The sequence below is a fragment of the Pan paniscus genome, chromosome 19, assembly GCF_029289425.2.
Source record: "Pan paniscus chromosome 19, NHGRI_mPanPan1-v2.0_pri, whole genome shotgun sequence".
Classification (NCBI taxonomy): Eukaryota; Metazoa; Chordata; class Mammalia; order Primates; family Hominidae; genus Pan; species Pan paniscus.
The window spans coordinates 27,382,399-27,402,135 of NC_073268.2; the positions used below are offsets into that span (position 1 = coordinate 27,382,399).

At 46.9% G+C, this 19,737-nt stretch overlaps 1 protein-coding gene across 8 annotated transcripts in view; it reads left to right on the top strand.

Annotated features, from left to right (window-relative positions):
- Window positions 1–19,737, top strand: part of ACACA (acetyl-CoA carboxylase alpha) — a 331,241-nt gene that overhangs the window by 35,390 nt on the left and 276,114 nt on the right. For 2 of the 8 annotated variants that reach the window (XM_063599111.1, XM_034942038.3), the window contains exon 1: window positions 15,704–15,791. The exons of 2 other annotated variants lie outside the window; for them this stretch is intronic. The gene's annotated coding sequence lies outside the window, so the exon portion shown is untranslated. Of the gene's footprint in view, window positions 1–15,667; window positions 15,792–15,848; window positions 16,004–19,737 lie in introns of those variants that run through there. 4 more of the 8 variants (XM_055101006.2, XM_034942041.3, XM_008971232.4 and 1 more) reach the window with 4 other exon arrangements.

The following is a 19,737-nucleotide window of genomic DNA, read 5'->3' on the forward strand; positions in this document are numbered from 1 at the left end:
TCTGCCCCCATCGGCCTCCCAAAGTGCTGGGATTACAGCCGTGAGTCACCCCAGCCGGCCCTGAACCATATGATCTCTAGAATTAATCCACGGTTATATGCATAAACTCACATTAGCACAGACATACCTATTGAGTTTTGCACATCTTCACACTCCTGAATAGTGAAGTGAGTATTGGTGGACAACATTCTGATGACCATTGGGCTGAGAGGTTGTGAGGAAGAGCTAAACACGGCAGGTGAGTGGTACTGTCTGTGGCTTGGGAAGGTTTTCCTAGACAGATAACTGTTGTTGAAGATTTTTCCAAATTTGTATTTTTTAGTGTCTAGTGTAATAATCTGTAGACTTTGTCATGGCATAGATAGATGGAGCATAAAAGAGAATGAAGGGCCGGGCGCGGTGGCTCACGCCTGTAATCCCAGCACTTTGGGAGGCTGAGGCGGGTGGATGACCTGAGGTCGGGAGTTCGAGACCAGCCTGACCAACATGGAGAAACTCCATCTCTACTGAAAGTACAAAAATTAGCTGGGCATGGTGGCGCATGTTTGTAATCCCAGCTACTCGGGAGGCTGAGGTAGGAGAATCGCTTGAACCTGGGAGGTGGAGGTTGCAGTGAGCCGAGATTGCACCATTGCACTCCAGCCTGGGCAACGAGAGCGAAACTCCGTCTCAAAAAAAAAAAAAAAAAGAAAAGAAAAAAAAGAGAATAAAGATCTACTCCATCTTTATCAAACTCTACAACTTCTTTGGTCTTCTTTTATTTTGGAGATGGGTTATGTTTTGTAGAGACACAGTCTCACTGTGTTGCCCAGGTTGGTCTCCAACTCCTGAGCTCCAGCAATCTGCCCACCTTGGCCTCCCAAATTGCTGGGGTTACAGGTGTGAGCCACTGCACCCAGACTAGAAAACTTTTTAAAAAAGTTTTACTGTGAGAAAGAAAGCAGAGAAATGAGGCCACTGACTAGAGGGAACATAAATGCCTCACATCTTTATTGGTCCAAGCAAATCTTTATTCATCCTCCCCACCCTCTTGCCTCTGGCTGCCTGCTTCTCTTAGCAGAGGAGGTGGTTAGGGCAGAGGGGCTCCATTGCCTTCCTTGGGTTTTGTGAATTTTGCTTACTATTTCCTTAACATGATGACATGATTCTCTGCTCCCCTGAGGTATTATCACCTTCCCTCCTGTTGCTCTATTTGAAACTCTCTGTACATTAGTTCCTAGATGCCACGGTACAATGCTGCCACCTTGGAGCAGGAGTAGGAATTGATCTGAGGGCTTGCTGTTCTCATCCAGTGTCACAAGGTGGCAAAAGAGCTCACTTTTCCCAAAAGAGACCTTGTGCTTGGCCAAAGATGAAGTCTAAGAGTTTTCTTTGATCACCTCGCAGACCCTACCCTTTTCTTTTGTAACTTAAAGACTCTAAAGTCAGCCTGGGCCAGGCACGGTAGTTCATACCTGTAATCCCAGCAGGTTGGGATGCCAAGGCGGGTGGACACTTGAGGTCAGGAGTTCAAGACCAGCTTGACTAACATGGTGAAACCCTGTCTCTACTAAAAATACAAAATTAGCCAGGAGTGGTAGCGCACGTCTCTAATCCCAGCTACTTGGGAGGCTGAGACAGGAGAATCATTTGAACTCAGGAAGCAGAGGTTGTGGTGAGCCAACAGCACACCACTGCTCTCCATCCTAAGCGACAGAGCAAGACTCCATTTAAAAAAAAAAGTCAGCCTGCATATTGGAGTAGGCCATACTGTCGGGGACAGAGCGGTGGAAGAGCTGCAGTCAAAATATCCAGGAGTAGGCCGGGCACCGTGGCTCACACCCATAATCCCAGCACTTTGGGAGGCTGAGTCAGGTGGATCACGAGGTCAGGAGTTCAAGACCAGCCTGGCCAACATGGTGAAACCCCATCTCCACCAAAAATACAAAAATTATCTGGGCGTCGTGGCACATGCCTATAGTCCCAGCTACTTGGGAGGCTGAGGCAAGAGAATCACTTGAACCCGGGAGGCGGAGGTTGCAGTGAGCCGAGATTGCACCACTGCACTCCAGCCTGGGTGACAGTGCGAGACTCCATCCTCCCCCACCAAAAAAAAAAAATCCAAGTGTAGACAAATAGATCCATGTTTCTATTATTTCTAATAGACTATTTCTCTACTCCTAGATATTTTGACTGACTTTCTAAGCATTTGGAATATCAGTGGAGCAGAGTATGTCTCTTCTGATCTCCTTTTCCCACAACAAAAACATCAAATTTAGCAGGAAAAAAGTTATGAGTTTTATGACATATGCAGTTCAGAGATATGACATTGGAAGAGAGTAGGAACTAGGACCAAATGGATGAATCAGGATGGGTCTGCAGAAGGAGCACTTGACAGGAAGCCAAGAGGCCTACTCTAGGCTCTTTAATTGACTAAATCAATTTGAACAGGTCACTTGTCTTCTCTTGGCCTCTATTTCGGTTTCTGTAATGAGGTGGTTAGACAAAATGGCTTACAAGGCCTCTTCTAGCTTTAAAATTATTGTACCTGCACACTATGCTAATCTTTTTTTTTTTTTTTTGAGACAGAGTCTCGCTCTGTCGCCCAGGCTGGAGCGCAGTGGCGCTATCTCGGCTCACTGCAAGCTCCGCCTCCTGGGTTCACACCATTCTCCTGCCTCAGCCTCCCAAGTAGCTGGGACTACAGGTGCCCGCCACCACGCTTGGCTAATTTTTTGTATTTTTAGTAGAGATGGGGTTTCACCATGTCAGCCAGGATGGTCTCGATCTCCTGACCTCGTGATCCACCTGCCTTGGCCTCCCAAAGTGCTGGGATTACAGGCGTGAACTACTGCGTCTGGCTTATGCTACTGCTTTTTAAAGGCTGCATGCCATTTTGTTCATTTGTTTTGGTTTGTTTTTAAATTTAAAAAATTTAATAATGGAGGCAGGGTCTCAGTATGTTGCCGAAGCTGATCTTGAACTCCTGGCTCAAGCAGCCCTCCCACCCCAGCCTCTCAAAGTGCTGGGATCATAGGGATCAGCCACCAGCATGGCCATTTTATTTCTTTATTTCTTTTTCTTTATTTTTTTTTGAGACGTAGTCTCGCTGTGTCCCCCAGGCTGGAGTACGGTGGTGTGATCTCAGCTCACTGCAACCTCCGCCTCCCAGGTTCAAGCCATTTTCCTGCCTCAGCCTCCCGAATAGCTGGGATTACAAGCGCCCATCACCACGCCTGGCTAATTTTTGTATTTTTAGTAGAGACGGGGTTTCACCATGTTGGTCAGGCTGGTCTCAAACTCCTGACCTCAAATGATCCACCCGCCTCAGCCTCCCAAAGTGCTGGGATTACAGGCGTGAGCTACTCGGCCTGGCCGCGGCCGTTTTTTAATTGTGGAATACACCATATATACAGGAGAGTATATAGAACATAAGTATATTTTCAATAATAATAATAATAATAATACTGAAAAGGTGAACGTATGTTACCATCACCCAAATTAAGAAATTGAACATTGCCAGCATCATGGATGCTCTTTACATGTCTGTGCCTCTGGTCCTCCGGTCTCTTTCCTCCTCCCAATCTTTATTTTTCCATGTTTTGTAAAATCATTGAACTATCAGCCGGGCGTGGTGGCTCATGCCTGTATCCCAGCACTTTGGGAGGCTGAGTCAGGTGGATCACCTGAGGTCAGGAGTTCAAGACAAGCCTGACCAACATGGAGAAACCCTGTCTCTACTAAAAATACAAAATTAGCCAGGCATGGTGGCAGATGCCTGTAATCCCAGCTACTCGGGGGGCTGAGGCAGGAGAATCACTTGAACGCGGGAGGTGGAGGTTGCAGTGAGCCGAGATCGTGACATTGCACTCCAGCCTGGGCAACAAGAGTGAAATTCCATCTCAAAAACAAACAAACAAAAAAATTGAACTCTCTATATATGTATCACTAAAAATATTTTGTTTACTTTTGAATGTTATATAAATGGAATCAAACTCTATGTATTTTTTTTTTTTTTTGAGATGGAGTCTTGCTCTGTTGCCCAAGCTGGAGTGCGGTGGCATAATCTCAGTTCACTACAACCTCCGCCTCCCAGGTTCAGGCGATTCTCCTGCCTCAGCCTCCCAAGCAGCTGGGATTACAGGCATGTGCCACCAAGTCCGGCTAATTTTTGTATTTTTAGTAGAGACGGGGTTTCGCCATGTTGGCCGGCCTGGTCTCGAACTCCTGACCTCAGGGTGATCCGCCCACCTCAGCCTCCCAAAGTGCAGGGATTACAGGGATGAGTCACCGTACCCGGCCTAATTTTTATTTATTTATTTATTTATTTATTTATTTATTTATTTATATTATTTTTGGAGACAGAGTCTAGCTCTGTCACCCAGGCTGGAGTGCAGTGGCACAATCTCAGCTCACTGCAACGTCCACCTCCCGGGTTCAAGCAATTCTTCTGCCTCAGCCTCCCAAGTAGTTGAGACTACAGGCACACACCACCATGCCCGGCTAATTTTTTTTTTTTTTTTTTTTTTTTAGTAGAGACTAGTTTTCACCGTGTTGCCCAGGCTGGTCTTGAACTACTGAGCTCAGGCAATCCGCCTGCCTCGGCCTCCCAAAGTGCTAGGATTACAGGCGTGAGCCACTGCGTCTGGGCTGGAAATTTCTTTTATGTGTTCTCCCAGTCACTACTCACCATCAAAAGTAAATATTATCAGCTGGACACTGTGGCTCACGCCTGTATTCCCAGTACTTTGGGAAGCTGAGGCAGGTGGATCACCTGAGCTCAGGAGTTCAAGATCAGCCTGGCCAACATGGTGAAACCCCGTCTCTACTAAATATACAAAAATTAGATGGGCATGGTGGCTCATGCCTGTAGTCCAGCTACTCAGGAGTCTGAGGCAGGAGAATCACTTGAACCCAGGAGGCAGAGGTTGCAGAGCCGAGATTGGGCCACTGCACTCCAGCCTTGGTGACAGAGTGAGACTCTCTCTCAAAAAAAAAAAAAAAAAGGAGGGGCCAGGCGCAGTGGCTCACGCCTGTAATCCCAGCACTTTGGGAGGCCAAGGCGGGCAGATCACCTGAGGTCGGGAGTTGGAGACCAGCCTGGCCAACATGGTGAAACCTCGTCTCTACTAAAAATACAAAAATTAGATGGGTGTGGTGGTACGCACCTGTAATCTCAGCTACTCGGGAAGCTGAGGCAGGAGAATTGCTTGAACCTGGGAGGCGGAGGTTGCAGTGAGCCAAGATTGCACCACTGCCCTCCAGCCTGCAGTTACAGAGCAAGACTCCATCTCAAAAAAAAAAAAAAAAAAAGAATGTATTATCCAGATTCTTGCCATCACAAATGAGTTTTGCCTATTTTTTTTTCTAGAAATGGGGTCTCTCTCTCTCTGTGTTGCCCAGGCCAGATTTGAACTCCTAGGCTCAAGTGATCCTACCACCTCAGCTTCCTGACTAGCTGAGACTACAGGGGCATGCACCTGGCTTGTTTTGCCCATTTTTTTGTTGTTGTTTTATTTTGACAGCGTCTTGCTATGTCACCCAGGCTGGAGTGGAATTGTGTGATCAAGACTCACTGAAGCCTCCAACTCCTGGGCTCAAGCAATCCTCCCACCTCAGCCACCCAAGTAGCTGGGACTACAGGCGTGTATCACTTGCCCAGCTAAATTGTTTATAATTTTTGTGAGATAGGGTCTCCCTATGCTGCCCAGGCTGGTCGCGAACTCCTGGCCTCAAGTGATCTTCCTGCTTTAGCCTCTCAAAGTGCTAGAATTATAGGCATGAGCCACTGGTACCTGGCCTGTTTTGCCTGTTTTTGTAGCAGGAAACATACATTTTTTGCTCAACATTATGTTGGTAAAATCCATCCATATTACTTCATGTAGCAATCATCTGTTCATTCTCATTGCTTTATAATATTTCATTGTATGAATGTATCACAATTTGTATATTCATTCTGCTGTTGAGAGACATTTGTGTTGTTTCCAGTTTGTAGCCATAATGAGCAATGTTTCTGGGGCAGTTTTGAAAGTTTCTCCAGGGTATAAATCCAGAAGTAGAAGCTGGTTATAGGGTATGCAGGGTATGTACAACTTTACCAATTAATGCCAAACTGTTTTCTAAGGGATTGTCCTCACTACACTCCTACTTGAAATATATGCAGGTTCCTACTATTACACATGCTTGCCAAAGGGGCCAAAGAATCTTTCTTGTGTGATGCAATAATAAGCCTGAGTGGGGCCAGGCATACTCACACGTGCCAGCCCTTTGGTTGGTACTCAGAAGCTCAGGCCACAGTCATTTGTTCCTTCCAAGTAAGGGTAAGGATTCATAATATCCCAAGGTCCCTGATCACATGCTCCATTAACCTGGAAATATTGGGGTGGATGGGTTGGTGAACTGAATTTTCATTTTATTATTATTATTTTTTTAGATGGAGTCTTGCTCTTGTCACCCAGGCTGGAGTGCAATGGCGCAATTTTGGCTCACTGCAACCACCACCACCTGGGATCAAGTGATTCTCCTCCTTCAGCTTCCCGAGTAGCTGGGATTACAGGCACCCACCACCACGCCTAGCTGATATTTGTATTTTTAGTAGAGACGGGGTTTCACCATGTTGGCCAGGCTGGTCTTGAACTCCTGACCTCAGGTGATTCACCCACCTCGACCTCCCAAAGTGCTGGGATTATAGGCGTGAACCACAGTGCCCAGCCACTGAATTTTTTATTTATTTATTTTTTGAGACGGAGTCTCGCTCTGTCACCCAGGCTGGAGTGCAGTGGCGCAAACACGGCTCACTGCAACCTCTGCCCCCCGGGTTCAAGTGATTCTCCTTCCTCAGCCTCCCTCATAGCTAAGATAGGGCCTCCACTCTGTTGCTCAAGGTGGGTGCAGGGGGCAGTGAATTTAGTAATGACACAATTTTTTGTTTGTTTGTTTGTTTTTTTGTTTGAGACGGCACTCTGTCTTGCCCAGGCTGGAGTGCAGTGGTGTGATCTCGACTCACTGCAACCTCCGCCTCCCGGGTTCAAGCAATTCTCCTTTCTCAGCCTCCCAAGTAGCTAGGACTATAGGTGTGTGCCACCACACCCGGCTAATTTTGTATTTTTGGTAGAGACGGGGTTTCACCATGTTGGCCAGGTTCATCTTGAACTCCTGACCTCAGGTGATCCACCCACCTTGGCCTCTCAAAGTGTTGGGATTACAAGCATAAGCCACTGCGCCCAGCAATCACAATTTCTGAATCAATTGAGGATCCATAAAGCACTCTGTTCTGTATTGATTACTAATAGGAAATGAAAGGAAAGGAACATGGAGAGAAAGGGGAAAGTAATATTTTCTGTGTGCCTACTATCTAACAAGCTCTGTGCCAGAAGCTTAACATGTTGGTTACATCATTTAATCCAAAACACCACCTTAGAAGGTAGGCTTTATATCCTGAATATAAGATAGATATATATAATATAGATAAGGAAACTGAGGCTCAGAAAGGTGTCAGTTCCTCAAGGCCACAGAGCTAATTAGCGACAGTCAGGATTTAAAGCATAGCCTATCTGATTAAAGAGCTCAAGCTGTTTATAATACAGAGCACAGAGAAGGTAGAGTTGCTGCTGCTCTTGAGACTGACACTGCCAATACCAAGAATCGGTTCTTCTCAGTTTTGCTTGCCTGTATTCACCCCCAAAACTATGTTATTCAACTGATTATGGCCATCTTGTTCATTGATTGAAGCTACATTTCCTTTTCATGGATTTTTTGTTGTCTTTATTCTTTCTTCTTTTTTTTTTTTTCTTTTTCCAATAAGAAAATTGGGCACATCAGCACAATAGGTCCACTGATAAACATGACTTGTGTTGGAAAATAACTTTGTACCTGCAGGTCTAGGAGTTAACCAGAGGTGAGATGATATTTTTCTTTTTTTCTGAGACGCAGTCTTGCTCTGTCACTCAGGCTGGAGTGCAATGGCATGATCTTGGCTCACTGCAACCTCCGCCTCCCGGATTCAACAGATTCTCCTGCCTCAGCCTCCTGAGTAGCTGGGATTATAGGTGCCTGCCACAACACCCAGGTAATTTTTGTACTTTTAGTAGAGACAGGGTTTCTCTATGTTGGTCATGCTGGTCTCAAACTTCTGACCTCAGGTAACCCTATTGCCTCGGCCTCCCAAAGTGCTGGGATTACAGGCGCGAGCCACCACACCTGGCCCAGAGGTGAGATTTTTTTTAAAAAGACGTGACATTGTGGCCAGGTACAGTGGCTCACGCCTGTAATCCCAGCACTTTGGGAGGCTAAGGCGGGTGGATCACAAGGTTAGGAATTCAAGATCAGCCTGGCCAAAATGGTGAAACCCTGTCTCTACTAAATATACAAAAATTAGCCAGGCGTGGTGGCATACACCTGTAATCCCAGCTACTTGGGAGGCTGAGGCAGGAGAATTGCTTGAACCTGGGAGGCAGAGGTTGCAGTGAGCCGATATCGTGCCACTGCACTCCAGCCTGGGTGACAGAGTGAGACTCCGTCTCAAAAAAAAAAAAAAGACATGACATTGTGAAATCTTCTGCTCTAAGATATGACATACAGGAAAATTTTAAGACAAGATATTAAAAGGATAAAAAGAAATTGAATGATGGCTCAATTTTTCTTGACGATAAAGGCTCTACAAAATTATTAATGTTATATTTTATTATGTATTGTGTTTCATATATATAACAACAATAGAGAGTGAAGGTAGAAGACAGGTAGAGGCCTAAATATGTAGCAGGAAAAACCTGAACCTGATATAGGAATGATGGAGACACTAGGGAAGTCTAAAGAGAAGGTAGGGATGGGGCAGGAAATCAACTTACCAGGAGCACCGTCATGGCTTTAGAGGAAAGTGAAGTCAGGGATGGCTAGGCTATAAAGCTGATCAACATAAAATGTCAGAATCCTACGATTGGGCAAAATCCAAACAAGTCATCTTGTCCATTTTCCTGTTTTTAAAGAGCCCTTTAAAATTTCTCCAGGTATTTTAGTTGTGAGGTGTGTAGGACTTAGGGATCTTAAAAACATATATATTGGAGGTATCATGGAGGAAGAAGTTAAGATTTGGTAACTGGCTGAAGTATAGAGACTGGAAGTGTTTGCTATTGGATAAGGAAGGAGTGAGAGCAGAAATGCCATGTGAAAACCCTGTGTCCATGTGAAAACATCGTGGGGAGTCTCTGCTATTCATGCTGTCCTTCATTGTGCAATTCTACCTTTCATCATTAGGACCAGACTTATGAAGTGGCCTTCTGAGGACATTTTCTGACCTTATGGTATGAAGTTCCTTCAGGCTCTTAATTCTGGATAAACTGGAGTGATTAACAACAGCAAAGAGACATAGTATTCAGATAAGGACTTTGTGTCTTATTTTTCTTTTTATATCACAACTGGAGCCACAGTTGTGGGCAAGGCACTGACTTTCTTGATGAATTCTGTCCATCTGTAAAGCAGCTATATATCCCACTGGAGGCTTTGCCTCTCAGAGACAACGTGAAGACGGATAAGCAGGCATCAGGAGCAGAGTGGCCTCTCAGGTACAGAGCTAATCTTTATTTCAGTCAATGAAGCGCTTACTAATAGAAATACCTAGTCCTACTTGAAGAGCTATAAAAGGGGGTAGCAAACTATAAGAGATGGTCTCTGCCTTCAGGATTTAACTGGAGAGCTAAAACCAGTATGCAGACAAAAAAATATATATCCTAATTAAATTCTGAACTGTGGGCCAGGCATGGTGGCTCACACCTGTAATCCCAGCATTTTGGGAGGCAGAGGTGGGAGGATCATTTGAGGTCAGGTGTTTGAGACCAGCCTGGCCAACATAGTGAGACTCTGTCTCTGCCGGAAATACAAAAATTGGCTGGGCATGGTAGCACATACCTGTGATTCCAGCTACTCGGGAGGCTGAGGCAGGAGAATCACTTGAACCCGGGAGGCGGAGGTTGCAGTGATCTGACAGCACGCTACTGAACTACAGCCTGGGAGACAGAGCAAGACTCTGTCTCAAAAAAAAAATTCTGAACTGTGTGGTATGACCATATTGCTACAAGAATTCAAAGGAGAGAGAGATCAGTGAAAGCTGGAGAAGTAAGAGAAATCTTGGAGAAAATGGGACTTCCAAGGACTAGAAAGATTCAGAAAAATAGGAGAAAAGTTGGACAAGTCTGCCACCATAAACAAAGGTATAAGGATAAGAATAAGCATGGCAAGTGCCAGAAGCCAGATTAAAGTATAACTATTGGTGGTCAGCAGGAAATAATATCCTAATAATTCCTCTATTCTCTGTCCTAAAGATTGATCACTGACCTTGTTATCTACGAATTTGGATTCATGGTCAGACAGCCCCAGGACAGGGGGCTCTTCATGGTTCTATTTTCTTTTCTTTTTCTTTTTTTTTTTTTTTTTGAGATGGAGTCTCTCTCTGTCTCCCAGGCTGGAGTGCAGTGGCCTGTTGGCTCACTACAACCTCTGCCTCTCGGGTTCAAGCGATTCTCCTGCCTCAGCCTCGTAAGTAGCTGGGATTATAGGTGCCCGTCACCATGCCAGGCTGATTTTTGTACTTTTACTAGACATGGGATTTTGCCACGTTGGCCAGCCTAGTCTCGAACTCCTGACCTCAGGTGATCCGCCCGTCTTGGCCTCCCAAAGTGTTGGGATTACAGGCGTGAGCCACCATGCCTGGACTCTTTTCTTTTTTTTGAGATGGAGTCTTGCTTTGTTGCTCAGGCTGGAGTACAGTGGTGCAATCTCGGCTCACTGCAACCTCTGTCTCCTGGGTTCAAGTGATTCTGCTGCCTCAGTCTTCCAAGTAGCTGAGACTACAGGCACGTGCCACCATACCCAGCAATTTTTTTATTTTTTATTTTTATTTTTTCGACAGAGTCTCACTCTGTCACCCAGGCTAGAGTGCAGTGGCACGATCTCGGCTCACTGCAACCTCTGCCTCCTGGGTTCAAACAATTCTCCTGCCTCACCTCCTGAGTAGCTGGGATTACAGGTGCCTGCCACCATGCCCAGCTAATTTTTTGTATTTTTAGTACAGACAGGGTTTCACCATATTGGCCAGGCTAGTCTTGAACTCCTGATCTCAGGTGATCCACCCGCCTCGTCCTCCCGAAGTGCTGGGTTTACAGGCATGAGCCACCGTGCCCTGCCGCAAATTTTGTATTTTTAGTAGAGACGGGGTTTCACTATGTTGGCCAGGCTGGTCTAGAACTCCTGACCTCGGGTGATCCACCCGCCTTGTGCTCCCAAAGTGCTGGGATTATAGGCGTGAGCCACCATACCCAGCCCATGGTTCTATTTTCTATTAAGGCACTTTGTTTTCTCCCTTGATTCAACTCAAACCTGACTTGACAGACTTTCTTGTCCTAAGAGTGACAGGTATTGAAGGCCTTGTTGTTCAACAGAGACTCTGGCACACAAAGAGGGGAACAATAATGATAAATCTTAAACGACTGTCCTCAAACTTTAGGGTGATTAATTATTAGGGATGCTTTAAAAAAAGAAAAAGTCGGCCAGGTCCAGTGGCTCACGCCTGTAATCCCAGCACTTTGGGAGGCCAAGGTGGGTGGATCACAAGGTCAGGAGTTTAAGACCAGCCTGACCAACATGGTGAAGCCGCGTCTCTCCTAAAAATACAAAAATTAGCTGGGCATGGTGGCACGCGCCAGTAATCCCAGCTACTTGAGAGGCTGAGGCAGAAGAATCGCTTGAACCCGGGAGGTGGAGGTTGCAGTGAGCCGAGATCGTGCCACTGCACTCCAGCCTGGGTGACAGAGCGAAACCGTCTAAAAAAAAAAAAAACAATAAGAAAAAGAAAAAGAGAAAAAGTCAACCAAGTGTGGTGGCATGTCCCTGTAGTCCCAGCTACTTGAGAGGCTGAGGTGGCAGGATCGCTTGAGCCCAGGAGTTGAGGCTGCAGTGAGTAGCTGTGATTAAAAAAAAAAAAAAAGGGCTGGGAATCTGCATTTTTAACAAGCACCCTGGTGGTTTTGTTTTTTTTTTTTTTTTGAGACGGAGTCTCGCTCTTTCGCCAGGCTGGAGTGCAGTGGCGCGATCTCAGCTCACTGCAAGCTCCGCCTCCCGGGTTCGCGCCATTTTCCTGCCTCAGCCTCCGGAGTAGCGGGGACTACAGGCGCCCGCCACCACATCTGGCTAATTTTTTGCGTTTTTAGTAGAGATGGGGTTTCACCATGTTAGCCAGGATGGTCTCGATATCCTGACCTCGTGATCCACCCGCCTCGGCCTCCCAAAGTGCTGGGATTACAGGCGTGAGCCACCGCGCCTGGCGCACCCTAGTGTTTGTTTCATCAGGTGGTCAGTGGGACATGCTTTGAGAAACGATGCCCTAATCTAAATATTTGACCAAAAAATGCCAAATGAAGCTGTCTGGACAGTGGCGCATATAATGTTTATATATATCTGGGTTTATCAATTTTTGAGAATTTATCTTTTCTCATCTATGGCTATTACAAATTCATATGGCTATCATCTAAAGAGTGTGACACAGACACTCGGTTTTAATGTGCTAGTTTTGTCTTCTTAAATAGACTATAATCACCTTGAAGACAGGGACCTCTCATACTTTTCTGACTTTACCCACAGGAAGATAAGAAAGCAACTTTAAGGTTGGAAGGTAGCTGGGATGCTCAGGATGAGTCCCTAATACCTTTACATCACCTTGAAAACCCTGGAAGTCATATATTTGGGATTTTGTATTCGTTTTCTAGGGCTGTTATAGCAAAGTACCACAAACTGGTGGCTTAAACAACAGAAATGCATTTCCTCAGTTCTGAAGGCTAGAAGTCCAAGATTAAGGTGTCAGCAGTTAGTTTTTTTCTGATATTTTCTCCTTGGCTTGTACATGGCCATGGACGCCCTATGTCTTCATATGTGTGTCTGTGTCCTCGTCGCCTCGTCTTATAAGGACGACAGTCATACTGGATTAGGGCCCACCCTTATGACCTCATTTTAATTTAATTACCTCTATAAAGACTTTGTCTCCAAATATACTCACATTCTGAGGTATTAGGGGTTAGGACTTCAACATATGAATTTTGGGATACAATTCAGCCCATAACAGACCTCTAGTATCAGCTTCTAGAAATGTACCACTCATCCTTCTCTTCCATTTCTTAGTCTCATATAGTAAGTTCTCTCCACCCTTTGGTTCTCCTCCTCCGCCTCTTACAGACGTAATAGCTTCTGTAGCAATAACTCATGGAGCAGCTCTAAAGAACCTACAGTAGGGATGGGCAGGTTGTGGCATGCACCAAACACCCTAACACTCAGGGGTTGCTGAAATTCCAGTTGTACTGTCTTAAAGACACAGCGCTTTGCTCATTCTCTGCCCAGCTGTCTTAGCATTTGGTGATAACAATTAGATTATTAGATCCTCTGTAAGTGACCTTGGTATCGTAACTCATCCTTCCTTAATTACTTTTGTTTTCACTGTAGCTTCTATTAGGCCTTTCTTTGGCCAGTTCTTTAGAAAGCTCAATTATTTAAAATAATCAGTGAGGTCAAAAGCAGGACATGCAGGGGCTGGCTGAAATTTCACATAAGGACAGTTTTTGAGGGTAAATCCCTGGTTTTGCAGAGCTCGTAAAGCTGGTAAACAGCGACACCATTAAGAATCCTGGGGAGACTTGGCGTGGTGGCTCACACTTGTGGCCAGCACTTTGGGAGGCCAAGGTGGGCGGATCACGAGGTCAAGAGATCGAGACCATCCTGGCCAACATGGTGAAACCCCGTCTCTACTAAAAATACAAAAATTAGCTGGACTTGGTGGTTTGTGCCTGGAGTCCCAGCTATTCGGGAGGCTGAGGCAGGAGAATGGCTTGAACCTGGGAGGCGGAGGTTGCAGTGAGCTGAGATTGCACCACGGCACTCCAGCCTGGGCGACAGAGTGAGACTCCATCTCAAAAAAAAAAAAAGAATCCTGGGGAAAGAATTCCTATTACTTAAGAGGATCTAGGAAAGGTAAAAGAAAAATAAGAGGCAACCGCATGGTTTTTAGTTCTTTTAAAGTCACTCCCTTCATGTCAGCTTCAGAGACTGCTGTTATGGAAAGGCAAGGCTTCCCTCTTCCCAGGCCATTTTTTTCGGTGAGTCAAATCAAACATCTTACTAAACCAGGAAGTCTTGCCCAATTATCTTTTTCCTCCCACTACATTTGTCCAACTGATTGATATATTAGTGATATAATTATTGTGAAATATGAATCCCTGTTCTGTAAAGTCCACATCTTCTTTCCTAAGTTCTCTGCTTCCAATCCCTGTTATTTAATTAACTTATTTATTTAGAGATGGGGTCTTTTTACGTTGCCAGTCCTGGGGTGCAGTGGCTATTCACAGGCGCAGGCACAGTACACTACATATAGCCTTGAACTCCTCGCCTCAAGCCATCCACCCACCTCAGCCTTCTGAGTAGGTGGGACTACAGTCCAGGTACCTGCCACTGTGCTTGACCCTATTATTTTAAAAATGGGTTGATAAATTCTTAGGGAAGCCCCACTTAGTGGGATTATGAGGGCTCCTAGATAAATATTGTTCCTTGTTGACCAATCTTTCCCTCTTTCTGCCTCAGCTTCCGCCAAGAACTTCTTACCTGGGCATGTATTTCTATCCTATTCACTTTTTACTCTCTGGCGTAGAACTTCTTCCTACCAAACTGTCATCCTCTGCACCTCTCCTGGCCTTCCTCACAAGTTTGTAAGCATTAAGAAGGTGCGCTGCATGCCTCATTAAATTCCTCCTTGGAAGGGCTGAGTTCACCCTGTTCTTCTCAAGTGCAATTTTCTCCAAGTTTCTTCCCTACGCAATGTTTGTATTGTGTTGGGACCCCTTCCAGTTATTATTAATTTTCAACACACAGCTACCATGAAAGTCTTGCTATGAAGTAACTGGCGAAACTAGAGACACCGACTGGCTTCCTCTCAAAGGCTCGGCGTGCCCACAGTGGAGGACGGGAAGCATTCTCCAATCCGAAAAGTCTGGAACGCTGTGGCAACTATTTTGCTCAGGGCAGGCAGAAGACGGTGGTTCTTTGGTACATTCCCCTTCTTACTGAGCTTCGTTTACTGAGGCTTCTCCTCAACACGCCAGGATCCAGCATGTATAACACCTTTGGAGTGGGCTGTCTCGGGGCTGAGGAGCGAAACGGGGGGCTGGTTATGGAGTTCCAGCATGGGGTTACTTAGCTCGCCCAGACTTGGAAACCAGCCAGCGTGATGAGGACAGGTAGTGGACGCGATTGCCCACCCCTTGTTAATGTGTTAGGATTAAACAGACAATTAAACGGGCCCGCACACCGCCTGCCCCATTCAAGCCCGCCTTAATTCTGGGTTCCCTTTCCCCCCCTCTACAGGCCGGCTAGTCCTGGCCCCTCACTTGGGACGCCTCTGTCCCTGATGCGAGGCGCATGCGGGACCGCTTCCCCCACTCCCCTCTCCGCCAGGAGGAGGAGCCGAGGGGTTGGCCCCGTACCCGGCTGTGGCAGAAGGGGCCGCGAAGGCCGGGCCAGGGGCGCCACGACTGCCCAGGGCCCGCCCGCGGCCCGCCCGCCCTCTAGCCGCTCGGCCCCGAATGGCAGATCCGCGCTCGGACCATCGGCATCGCCTCACATCGCTCCGCCCCGCGCCGCCCTCCCATTGGCTGCCGCTGAGCCCTCGGGCCCGCGCCTCGCCCCCCGGCGGCCCTGGCAGCGCCGCAGCCCGGAGCGGGGTCGGAGGTGAACGGCCTGGAGTAACCCCGGACGTAGTCACCTCATGGAGCTCGCCGGCTGAGGTGGGAGGCAGGGGCGGGGCGGGGCGGGGTGGGGTGGGGCGGGGGCGGGTCAGGCCCCTGAAGCCCCGCCCCTTCTCCGTGTGCCGGGCCGGCCTGGTGCTGCGCGCCTGTCAGCCATCGCTAGAGCCGCCGGCGTCTCCTCCCGCCCAGCAGTTCCTCCACGCAGGGGCTCCGGAATCGCCCGACCGCACACATTGCCACCCTGAGGTGAGGTGAGGGCCAGCCCAGAACCTGTGACCGGGGACCTGGAGAAACTGGGGCCAAGGGAGGGGCGGCGGCAGGCAGGGGGCCGCCTCCCAGCCTCCGCTCACCCGCACGCGGCCTGGGCTCCACACTATCCAGACCCGGTGCCGGGCAGCCCAGCCCTTCCCGCAGCTCTGAGGCCTTGAGGTCCCCTCCCTAGAGACATGGAGAGGTCTGGGGTCTCGGGAGGTGGGAATTCAGATCCCGGAACTGGGAGGCGTACAGTTCAGGGCTCCTCTAGGAAGGGGCTGGAGTTTCTGCCTGGAGCTCGCCCGCCACCCCTCCTGCCCAGCTCCAGCGTGGTCTGATTCCTTCCAGACCCCTCTCCAATCCGATTCTGGGCTCGGGAGAGGGAGAAGACCACGTGGGAAGGGGGCGTTGCGGGTTGGGTCTGATTGCATTGAAAGTCCTTTCTCTCTTGCAGAGTGAGGTGTGGGGTGCAGACCTCACTTGCTCTCTCCGTGCCTTTGTATCGTGGCGAGAGCCAGGGCCAGGCAGGTTGTCTCTGCCCGTTCCTGTTCCCAGGATTTTATTATGTTCTGTGCGAGGGACATAGTAAATGTACATGCCTTTTGTTACTCTCCTCGTTTGCCATGCTGATCAAGGGAAGTTACTGGAAATAGGACGTAGGAAGCTGATGTGAAGCTAATGATTTCACAGGAAAATGTGCGTGAAGGTCCTGCCCGGATCGGGGCCAACATTATTTTGGATTTGGGAGTGGGAGAGTGGACACTAATGGACACTTGAAATCACCTCTAAAAATCAGGGACTTCGTGTAGGCCTTGTGGGTTTTATAGAGACATTTAAGAATATAACTGCTCAGGAGAAATAGTTTAATTTCAGATATTTTTGTTTGGAGGTTTAAGACTGGAATAAAAAAAAAGACCCCAGGCCTTCCTGATTCTGTTTCTACTTAAGCGATGTTTCAGTAATTTCCTAATGTGTGGATAAACCTAATAACCACATCTTCAGTCTCAGAAGTTTATTTCCTTGGATTTTCTCTCTCTTTCCATTCATTTTTTTCCCTCCCAATTCGGTAGTATAGATTGAGAAGCATGCTTTCTTTGGTTACATGGTCTTTTCTCCCTCAGCAGGGAAGAATACTCATATTTGTCCCTTCTTGAGGGGGATGCCCTGGATGTCTGTGATGAGAAGGATTTCTGTGGTGCTTATTTGACAGGCACTTTTCAGAAAAGCATTGTGGCCTAATAGAGCAGGACCACAGTTTACCTGTCCAGATAGATGCCTGCTTGCTACAAATAGCAAGTTTCTTCCCACTTCTCTTGCCTCAGTTTCTTCATTTCTCAGTAAAACTGAATGCATAACAGGAGGACTGATGTGAACCCAAGAATATTAAACATTTTAAAGTGGGCATATGAAAGATGCCAAAGGTAAAGTATTAATTTATGAAGCCATCTGTGTTTACTAGTGTTGTAGAATTTTGTTGTTGTTGTTTTGTTTGTTTGTTTGAGATGGAGTCTTGCTCTGTCACCCAGACTGGAGTGCAATGGTGCGATCTCGGCTCACTGCAACCTTCGTCTCCTGGTTTCAAGAGATTCTCCTGCCTCAGCCTCCCGAGTAGCTGGGATTACACACGTGCGCCACTACGCCTGGCTAATTTTTGTATTTTCGGTAGAGACAGGGTTTCACCATGTTGGCCAGGCTGGTCTCCAACTCCTGACCTCAGGTGATCCACCCTCCTCGGCCTCCCAAAGTGCTGGGATTATAGGCATGAGCCACCACGCCAGGCTTGTTTTGTTTTGATTTACCAGTGCATAATAGAAATACATCAAGCATAAGATTAAATTGCTTTTTAAAAAGGAAGTCTTGGGAAATGGTGGCATTTATCTTAGTGAATTTACAGTTCAATAACTAGGTAATGCTGAAGACCTGGTATTGTGAAAGCCAGCCTCAGAGAACGCTCTCTCATCTGATGTTGACCTCTCTAAAGTGCTGTGAACAGGTTCAGGTGTAGATCACTATGTAACATTATCTCCTTTGCAGTCAATGACTAGGAAAATTTTTATACCTGTCACGTGGACTGGTTTAACAGGTTTAGGGCTAGTGTTTTTCTTTCTTTAAAATCTTTTTTTCCTTTAATTGGATGGCTAATATCCTAATAGTCTTAGTTGAGGAAAGAAGTAAATTAAAATACAAACTGTGGAATAATGCATTAGAAATTAGTATTTTCAATTGTGGGAGGAGAAGAGAATCCTTCTGTAATTCAGAAAAAAAAGTTATGTCATTATCTAACATGTTCTTAAAGATTAATAATTATAGAAGCTGCCAGGCGCGGTGGCTCACTCCTGTAATCCCAGCACTTTGAGAGGTCGAGGCTGGCGAATCATGAGGTCTGGAGATCGACACCATCCTGGCTAACATAGTGAAACCCCGTCTCTACTAAAAATACAAAAAATTAGCCGGGTGTGGTGGTAGGCACCTGCAGTCCCAGCTACTCAGGAGGCTGAGGCAGGAGAATGGCATGAACCTGGGAGGCAGAGCTTGCAGTGAGCTGAGATTGCGCCACTGCACTCCAGCCTGGGTGACAGAGTGAGACTCCGTCTCAAAAAAAAAAAAAAATAATAATAATTATAGGAGCTATGTGTCAAGCATCTTTCCAAACCCGTAAAACAGTAAGATTACAAAAAAGCGAATAAACAGTAGAGACTCATTGGCTAAAAAATTCCTATTAACTATTGAGATAATTACCATTAATCTTCTACTTTAACAGATTATTAACAGATTATTAACTGTTTTTTTGTTTGTTTCAATTTAATTTTATTTTATTATTTTTTGGAGTCGGAGTCTCACTCTTTTGCCCAGGCTGGAGTGCAGTGGCACGATCTCGGCTCACTGCAACCTCCACCTCTCAGGTTCTAGCAATCCTGCCTCACCCCCCTGAGTAGCTGAGACTACAAGGTGCGTGCCACCATGCCCGGCTAATTTTTTGTATTTTTAGTAGAGACGGGGTTTCGTCATGTCGGCCAGGCTGGTCATAAACTCCTGACCTCAGGTGATCCGCCCTCCTCATCCTCCCAAAGTGTTGGGATTACAGGCGTGAGCCACCGCATCCGGCCTCCATTTTATTTATTTATTTATTTATTTATTTATTTATTTATTTGAGACAGAGTTTCACTCTTGTTGCCCAGGCTGGAGTGCAATGATACGATCTCGGTTCACCGCAACCTCCACCTCCCAGGTTCAAGCGATTCTCCTGCCTCAGCCCCCCGAGTAGCTGGGATTACAGGCATGTGCCACCACGCCTGGCTAATTTTTTTGTATTTTTAGTAGAGATGGGGTTTCTCCATGTTGGTCAGGCTGGTCTCGAACTCCCGACCTCGGATAATCTGCCCACCTCAGCCTCCCAAATTGCTGGGATTACGGGCGTGAGCCACTGCGCTTGGCTATTTTATTTTATTTTTTTGAGACAGAGTCTCACTCTGTCACCCAGGCTGGAGTGCAATGGTGTGATCTTGGCTCCCTGTGACCTCCACCTCCCATGTGCAAGCGATTCTCCTGCTTCAGCCTCCCGTGTAGCTCGGATTACAGGCGCCTGCCACCACGCCTGGCTGATTTTTGTATTTTTAGTAGAGACGGGGTTTCACTGTGTTGGCCAGCCTGGTCTTGAACTCCTGACCTTGTGATCCACCCACTTCGGCCTCCCAAAGTGCTGGGATTACAGGTGTGAGCCACTGCGCCTGGC